A 9,935-nucleotide genomic window follows, 5' to 3' on the forward strand; every position below is an offset into this window, starting at 1 on the left:
AGTAGTAATTAGTTCCATATGGTGCTCATATAGACAACTCTATGACTATAGTGCACTCTATGAACTCTTAATCATCAGAATAAACAAGCATTCAAAATATAGACAATTCTCCTCTCGAAGAAACTGCCACTAATCTCATACAAAGTACAATCGAGATCTCTCCTTGAAGCTACTCCTACGATTGCAATACGAATGAAATTACTCGTAAATTCACTTGAAAGGATTATGGCAGGAGAACTCTAAACTCCAAAGTACCCTATCTCTAAGCGAATTCATAATCTCTTTCAATCGTGGCTTGTCTATGCTAGGTGGGTCTCTTGAATCATCACATAAGCACATCCAACATGAATCTAGGGCTCTCACCACAATAGAATTCAAGACAATAGATACACGCAATTAAATTCGACAATGAAAGATTGCAATTAATAATCAATGTAAAAGCATTCAAGATTCACAACCAAACTCAATTAAATTATAAACCCTAGAGTTCATCTATGCCCAAATAACTACAAATTAGTTCTCTATCAAAGGAGAACAATCAAACAATTCACAAGAGGTAATAGACATAGTTGAAAGCTTAAAACCCCTTTTTCTAATCTTTCCCCTTGAGATGTCAATGGACTCTCCTCCTACCTTTCACAAATACCACCAAGGATACTCTTTAAAGGTTCCAATGGTGTTCCTCGAAGGTAGGTGAGTCTCCACTTCTCAAAGAATTGCCCTAGAAAGCCTGGAGAAGTTTCTCCTCTCTTTCCCTAAGCTTGGTCATCAAAAGATATCTAAAAAACCCTCATCAAAATTTTTTATACCTAACCACTTATGACCATAAGAATGAGGCTGTAAGTAGCTGGAGATGATGGTTACATGCCTTACGGGCATCTCATAGCTATAAGCCCCACCTGTAAGGTCTTTTGTCTTAATATTAAGGTCCAACTTATGGCCATAAGCCCTGGACCATAAACTTCTATGGATGGCTTATGTGGTCGCCCTTACAGACGTGTGTTGTTCCATGTAAGCTCGTTTTACTGGTCCTTACGATCTAAATGACAAGCATAATTCTTGCCCGTAAGTCATCTGTTTAATCTTTATGCTCCTTTTTACAGGCATAAGCATGCTCGTAAGGTTCTCTGGATGAGCCTATTAGTCGAAAAGTGACCGTAAGGTGTTTTGTTTGGCCTATTCTTCAGCTGTTGATGTCAAGTGTGGACCCCACTTTTTATATTTTATTGTTTTTTAAACCTCTTTTATTTTTTAAAACCCAATCTTATCCTTATAGCAACCGTGAGCCATGTTCCATGCAACCTCCCACGTTTCGTGATATTTTTATTTCAAATTAAAAATAAAGAATAGAGATATTTCATAGCTTTTCTCTCTATTCATTGCTATAGTGGTGTGGATGGAAGGGGCGAGAAGTTCTCCGTGAGTGTGGTTGTCAAGCAAGGTTTTAAGTGGTTTTCGAAGTAAGGATGATGAGTGTACAATATTCATATAATTTATATTACTTTGAACACTCATTTGGCATGAATTAGAGTCATATTGTGAAATTCAATGCTAAATATAGTGTGTTTCATATTCTCAAGCTTAGGGCAGTATCTCAAGATGAGAGAGAGCTAAATGAAGCATTTCAAACCTTAAACGATGAAATTGGAGCTCTCTTGGCATCATTTGAACAAAGATAAGGCAAACCGGGTGGCTTATTGGCAGTTTACGACCAACCTTACGGCCGTGAGTTAATTCCAGAGAACCTCGTGGGCATGCTTATGCCCGTAAGAGAGATTCAGAGCTAATTCAAAGGACCTTACAAGAAAGGCTTATGCTCGTAAGGATGCCTGTAATGATCATCCAGAGGAGCTTATGACTACAGCTTACAACCGTAAGGCGGTCGCAAGAAGCAAAACAAGTTAAGCTTACTGTCCCTCACTTACGGCCGTATGTTAAAGCATAACACAAACAAAAGACCTTACGGATGTGACTTATGGCCATAAGTATTCCAGTATAGCTCACGACCATCTTCTCCAGCTCCCTTACCACCACGTCCTTATGCCCACAAGCAGCCCGTAAGTAGTCGGGTCTAAATATAACTTATGAGGATTTTTAGAACATTCAACAATTTTCTTTTGGGTGTTTCTTGGAGGCAAAGTTAGGAAAGATAAGAGACAAATCTCCAACACTTAAGGAGCTATTTCAAAGGGAATTTAGATTAACATTCAAGGGGATTAAAGATTGTAGCCATTAAGTTCACCTTGGCGCCGTGAGTGAAAGCTTCCTAGGGCTTCTCCGGCAATTCTTCATTGGCACAATTGAGAAGGGTGTTTTGAAGGCTTTCATGTTTTCTCCTAATATTTGTATCTTGGATGCTTGCCCTCCATTAATGGAGGTTTAATTTGTAGATGTTTGGGCATAGCTGAACTTTAGGGTTTATACTTTTGAAATTGGTAGTTGGATCTTTTATACTTTAATTATTTTCTTAATTGCAATCATTTCTATTTGAATCTAATCCCGTGTTTGAATGCTTAGTTGCTAACGATGCGAAAGCCCTAGCTATCATGTTTGGTATGCTACAAGATGAGAAGAAATACCAGCTAGAATAGACTTGCTGTAATTTGAGAGAATAGTGAGTACATCTCTTGTTAGGGTACTTTGGAGACTTCATCTCCCATCATATGGAGTGGATTTTAGGAGACATCACATCTCTACTTTGTATTTGGATTAGGGATAATCTCTTTCTACAAGGGAGCTTATCTACTTAAGAGATTGTCATTAGCTCACACTAAGGTTTCATAGAGTGTCAATGTGATTGTATGGATGTTTGTATCAGTTATGCACCTATTCAGTTACTCTTTACCTGAGAAATCAAGGTCTAGTATAATTCTGCAAATCTCTTGGTTCAAATAGGATTGCATCCATAAACAACTTTGGTTCTGCACTTTATAACCCTAGAGGGATGCTATGCCCTGATATTGCCTTCTTCCTTGACTACTCTCCTATTATTTTCCATATTTTCCTATCTTCGCTTGCTTTTGTTTACACACAACATTTGATTACTTAGGTTATTTTTTGGGTTTAGAGTTACTACTAGTGTTCATTTTCTTCCATATGGACCGACAATCTACTTTTACACATAGTTTATTATGTGATTGGCATGTACACTTGGTGGCTTGGCTATGTGTCTCAAATTTGGTGCAAATTCTTTTAATCTTAAATTTTAGTGTGCTTTCAATTTCACTAGCTGTTGTAATGCCTATTTCAAGGATTATAAGCAAGTTTTTACAATTTTAATTATTCGCCGGTCTTGATCATATGTCTTCATGCAAATTCCAATTTTTTTTTATTTGTTTATAGGAGGTTCTGTTGAGTCTATTTTGCATTTGTTTGAATTCTGGATGCATGTTGTTTTTGGTTTAAATATTCCAAATTTATATATTTATTATATCATTAGGTTTTCTGAATTTCTGTCAGTGGGGAATTAGGATTCTTCTTTTAAGCCAAGTTGACCTCTATTTTAGGTGTGTTGTTATATGTATGTATGTATGTATGCATGTTTGTATGTATATATATAACCACTATTCATGAGTCTATTAGTATTGTTTTTTCATGTCTTTCAAATGCCCAAGAGTCCATTTCTCTAATTGACATTTATGTCAGCGTCCCACTTGGAACATCGAATTCTTCTATTGATGACATATTTCTAATGCACCGCAAAGCCATTTTCCATTATGTTCTCAAGTCCAGAACCTTTCAACTCTGTTTCTTTACTATTTAGAGTTGTGAAAAGTAAAATCCTTGATTTTAAATGCTTGTGCAGACCTTTGTAATACCTTATTTTAAATAATTATTTCTTTGTAATAGGCTTGGGCTTCAAGATGGTGTCCTGCTTGTGCATGTATAGGAGTATGATATTTCATTTTCTCTTTTCTAATTGTTAAGCATTACTCAGCCATCAATTGGGTCTACAACACGGTAGCAATTCATGTTTTAGTTCTATGTCTTTTAAGGTTAATTAGAGACATGTTACATTAGTATCCTTTAAATTATGTTGCTTATGTTTTGAGGAGATTTTGATGTCTTTGAAATTTATTTTCAAATATAGGCCATGTTCAACAAGTTTGATTTGGTATAGGATTTGAATTTTGAAATTTAGAGAGCATCAGTTAAGTAGCCACTTATAAATTATACTATCTATATACATCTTTTGACAATAGCTAAATTTGTGAAATTAAGTATTTTATTTATTTATTCTAGATAATTGAATTACTGTTTATTAGTCAAATTGTGTTTATTTAATTATTATTATTTTTGGAATTATCTCTAAATTATTTAAAAGTTTGAATTAATGAATTTTTTTTCTGAATCAAAATGATCTGAAATGTTTAATTATTTATTTAAATTCTGATTATTTAATTTCTAAATTTCAGATATTTTATTTATTTTCTGATTATTTAATTTCTAAATTATTAGATATTTTATTTAATTTATAATTATTTATATTCCTCTGACTTGCTTGAAAATCATATACACATAATTATATTTTTAAATTATCTATTGAAGTTTGGATTCAAATAACTGGCTTATTTTGATATTATAAAAATGGGATCATGTGATTGTTAAACTTTTGATGCCAAATTACCTTGTATTTTGCTTAATATGGTTAATATGAACTTTGATAGTGTGTTGTTTTGTGGACAGGAAGTATTTGAAATAGAAATTAGTCCCTAATTAACTACTCACTAACCCTTGTCACTGGGGGGTTAAACACTGACCGATTGACATGTATCTATGTTAAAAAACTATAGTTTCGCACCGTTTTGTCGATGGAGAATAACGACCTTTAATAATCTGGCTTGGGTCACCGAAGGTAAACAAATAAATTCTGAACCTCTGACTCGGGTCATTAAGTTTAAATAAATGATTGATGGTATTTTGTGTTGGCAATAGTGAATTAGGAAACATATATTCTGTATTATCTAACATAGCTTGTATTTTTGTTGATTTATTATGTTTTGAATTATATTTTGGCAAGTATTGTTTTATGTATTAGTATTTGTACTTTAATTCTGAGTGATTGAGAAGTGTTGTGATCCCAATATTTTTAATGGTTACTTACTTGGCTTTTGAGCTAATAAATGTGTTTTCACTATTTTTCAAATACGGCGTAAGGCTTGTTGCCGGATAGCTTAGTGAGGATCGTTGAACGAAGCACCGTCTAGATTTCTTTCAGTTAATAATGTTCTGTCTTTGAGTAGACCTAAATACTAGCATTGTAATTTTGTTGTTTTTTGTGAACCTTATTAGTTGATTTTTATCCTGTGTACAAACATTATAGTTTTTGCATTGAATTGGTACTTCTGTTATATGTTCATGCTATTTTGAGACAGATTTTGAGGCCTTGCATGCTCATTCGGTCTCGGCCTTGTAAGTTTGTGACGTTTGTCTGTGTTCCAGGCTCAGTAGACCAAGTTCAGGTGTGACAAATCTAGTTCATATCAGAGCCCTTAGTTAAAATTGATCTTAGCATCTTAGATAGAACAATCTAATTTGAAGCTTTAGACAATCATAATTCTTTTATTTTGACACCTACTAGATCATAGTTAAATTTATAGAGATGTTCTGTAGTCTTGACTTTGATTGGGTTTGCCTCACAGAATTCCATCCTGTAGAGCTACTAACAGGAAAGTAGCTGAATTGTTGGGATAGGCATCCACTGCTAAGGAAGCCCCTACTAAAGAGGCCGTGGAAGTTCAGGCTGAAGGGGGACGAATACAATGGGTAACCAGGGAGCTATGCTGGATTTGATGAGGGAAATGGTAGGGTTGATGCATGATCAGAGGTAGCACCCAACACCACCCCCACCACCTTCTCGTCCCCTTCTACAGCGCTAAAGGAGAAAACCATAATTGAATTCAAGAGATCTGGTCTACCATTGTTTGAGGGCACTACCAATCCTGATAAAATGGAAGTTTGGGTAGAAGAAATGAAGAAGGCGCTCCCAGTGATAAAGTGCACTGAAGAAGAAAAGCTCAAGTTCGAGGTGTACATGCTTAAGTATCAGGCGAACTACTGGTATAGTGGAGGGCTTTGCATACATCAGGGCTAGGTTTTCAAATCTTGGGAGCAACTGAGGGAAACCCTTTTCTGCAAATACTTCACCAGGAACAAGATGGTTCATTTTGAGAGAAAGTTCAAGAATTTGACTCGGGGAACTATGGCCGTTAATGAGTATGAGTTGGAGTTTGACAGGCTTTCCAGATATGCTCCGAAATTGGTGGATGACAACCAGAGCAGAGCTTGACACTTCGAGGAAGGCCTACATGCACACATTCAGTAGGGGTTAGCCACATAACACCTGACCAACTATGCAGAGATTGTGGTGCATGCGAAGCCCTGGATTGCATAGAGTGACACCAAGGATCAGCAGAAGAAATTTCAGAGAAATAGGGGCAAAAACTTTGAAAACCTAGGAAGCCGTCAGCCTGGAGGTGGAGGAAACCCTAAATAGGAAGCATGATAGAGTGAGTCACGGACTTTTAATGGACCACCAGCTTCGTGATCTCGGGGTTCCCATCTGTTCCTCGCCGATCTGGCAGATGCCATATGCTACTTGTGAAGGTACTCATGTGACTACAGATTACAAGTGTACTACTGGGGTCTGCTTTAGATGTTGTAGTTTGGAGCGTCGTATTGCAAAGTGTCCACAGTAGTTTTCTGTAGCACAGAGGGGATCCAACATGCAGAATTCTAGGTATGTGCCTACACTGAAGCCTCAAGCTTCCTCAGGTTAGCGTGCTGGGAAGGAGGTAGAAAAGCCCAAGGCATAGAGGCGTGTTTGTGCGATGAATGAGGAGGATGCCTGTGTTTCTAATGCAGTGGTGTCAGGTTCTTTGTCGGTCTATTCTGCATATGCTTGTGCATTATATAATTATGGAGGTACCCATTCATTTATTTCTTCTTCATTTGTTCAAAAACATGTTCTTCCTGATAGTGCTGCTAAATATGATTTGTGTGTTGCTACCCCATTGGGAATCAATGTTTTTGTTGATAAAGCATGCGTGAGTTGCCCAATTTTTATTGCTGCTCATAAGTTGCTCGCCCAACTTCATGTTATGTGTATGAAAGACTATGATGTCATTTTGGAAATGGATTTTCTGGCTACCTCCCATGCCGTAGTTGACTGCTATGCAAAGAAGGTAGTTTTTAAAATCCCTGAAGCGGCAGAATTCACCTTTTATGGGAGTGATTCCGCATCACCACCTCATCTGATTTCCTCCCTACAAGCTTGGAAATTACTCTTAGGTGGTTGCTCAGGATTTCTTACAATGGTTATCGATGCCAAATCAGAAAGGACGGTGTTGGATACTATTCCCATTATAAGGAAGTGGAGATTTCTATTGATTTAGTTCCTGGAACTAACCACATCTCTAAGGCCTTTTACAGAATGGCACATGCTGAACTGAAAGAGTTGAAAAAGCAACTTGAAGATTTGCTTGAGAAAGATTTTATTTGGCCGAGTGTTTCTTTGTGAGGTGCTCTAGTTTTGTTCGTGAAGAAGAAGGATGGTAGTTTGTGATTGTGCATCGACTACCGAGAGTTGAACAAGATGATAGTAAAGAATCAATATCTATAGCCTTGGATCGACGATCCTTTTGATCAATTGCAAGGTTCTCAAGTGTTTTCAAGAATTGACCTCAGGTCTGGATATCACCAGCCGAAGATTAAGGCATGAGATGTGTCCAAGTATGCATTTCGGCCCTGCTACGGCTGATTTCATGGATTTGATGAATAGAACCTTTAAACCATTTTTGGATAGGTTCATGGTGATGTTTATTGATGATATTCTGGTGTATTCCAAGGGTTGGATAGAACATGAGGAGCATTTAAGGGGTGTGTTGGAGATTTTGAGGAATGAGATATTGTTTGCAAAATTCTCCAAATCCAAGTTTTGGTTGGACAGAGTGGCTTTCCTTGGTCATGTTGTAACCGATAATGGTATTTTCATTGATGCTCAATAGATAAAGGTAATTGTGTAGTAGAAAAGGCCAACTAGTGTGACAGAGGTTCGCAACTTTTTCGTGTTAAGCGGTTACTACAAACGGTTTGTGGAAGGGATCTCAGTCTTAGCAGCACCATTAACAAGGCTCACCAAGAAAGAAACAAAATTTCAGTGGTTCGACAAGTACGAGCAGAGTTTCCAATAGTTGAAGCACCAGTTGGTATATGCACCTATTCTCATACTTCCAACTCCTGGTAGAGGGTTTACCATTTATAGCGATGCTTGTAAAACTGGTCTTGGGTGTGTATTGATGCAGAATGGTTATGTGGTGGCTTATACTTCTAGACAATTGAAGCCGCTTGAGGTAAACTACCCCACTCATGACCTAGAGTTAGCTGCAGTGATTTTCGCTTTGAAGATTTGAAGGCATTACTTGTATGGGGAGGCTTGTGAGGTGTTTACAGATCACTAGAGCCTTAAAAACATTTTCACTCAGAAGTAGTTGAACATGAGGCAGAGGAAATGGTTGGAGTTATTAAAAGATTATGATTTGACTATCAGTTATCATCCTAGAAAGCCAAATGTGGTAGTTGATGCCCTTAGCAAGAAGTCTTTCAGCAATGTTGCTACATTAATCACTTTTGAGAAGTCTATCTTGGATGATATGAGACGAATGGAGCTACAAGTGGTGTTAAAGGGTATTGATGTGTCCTTGGCAAGTTTGGTGGCGAGACCCACTTTATTTGAGAAGATTAAAGCAGCATAAGTAGCAGATGGTTATTTGTAGAAGATTCGACAAGAAGTGGAAAGCGACACCCAAGTTCTATTCAGAGTTCATGAGGATGGCTCAGTAAGGTTTGAGGATTAGATTTGTGTTCCAGATAATTCAAAGTTGAAAAAGAAAATCATGGAGGAAGCTCACTATACCAGCTACTCAGTGCATCCTAGAAGCACCAAAATCTATAAGGTTTTGAAGAGTATCTTTTGGTGGAATAATATGAAGAGAGATGTCGCGTGATTTATGGCACAATGCTTGACCTGCCAGTAAGTCAAGTTGGAGCATTAGAGGCCTGCAGGACTTCTTCACCCACTTCCCATTCATGGGTGAAAGTGGGTGAATATTGCTATGGATTTTGTTTCTGGGTTTCCTCATACCAATAAATGTTCAGACAGTGTGTGGGTAGTGGTGGACAGGCTAACTAAGTTTGCTCATTTCTTGGCTATCATGACTAGCATATCTATAGGGTAGCTAGCTGAGTTGTACATTGATCATTTTGTGAGGCTTCATGGTGTTCCTACCACTATTGTGTCCAATCAAGATACTTGATTCATGGCATACTTCTAGAGGAGTTTACATAAGGCCTTGGGAACCAGATTGACATTCAGCATGGCTTTTCACATGCAAACCGATGGGTAGACTAAGCGGATAATTCAGATTCTGGAGGATATGCTTCAGACTTGTATGACTGATTTTGGGGGTGCTCGGGATTGACACCTGCCTTTAATAGAGTTTTCTTATAATAACAATTATCATGCAAGTATTCAGATGGCTCCTTATGAGGCACTGTATAGAAGTAGATATAGGTCACCTATTTGTTGGGATGATGTGGTAGAACACAGATTGTTAGGCCCAGAGATTGTGCAGTTGACAGTGGAAAAAGTTTGTCTGATCAGAGATCATCTACGAGCAGCTCAAAGTAGGCAGAAAAGTTATGTAGATAATAGAAGAAGAAGTTTGAAGTTTCAAGTGGGTGATCATGTGCTCTTAATAGTAGCTAAAGGTGTTATCGGTTTTGGTGTTAGAGGGAAGCTTAGCCCCTCGGTTTATCGTTCCGTTTGAGATCTTGGAGCGCATTGGTGATGTGGCATATCAGTTTGCACTATTGACATGACTTTCTTGAGTACACGATGTGTTCCATGTTTCAATGCTGATGAAGTTCATTTCGAA

This window comes from Dioscorea cayenensis, chromosome 19, assembly GCF_009730915.1.
Source record: "Dioscorea cayenensis subsp. rotundata cultivar TDr96_F1 chromosome 19, TDr96_F1_v2_PseudoChromosome.rev07_lg8_w22 25.fasta, whole genome shotgun sequence".
Lineage (NCBI taxonomy): Eukaryota > Viridiplantae > Streptophyta > Magnoliopsida > Dioscoreales > Dioscoreaceae > Dioscorea > Dioscorea cayenensis.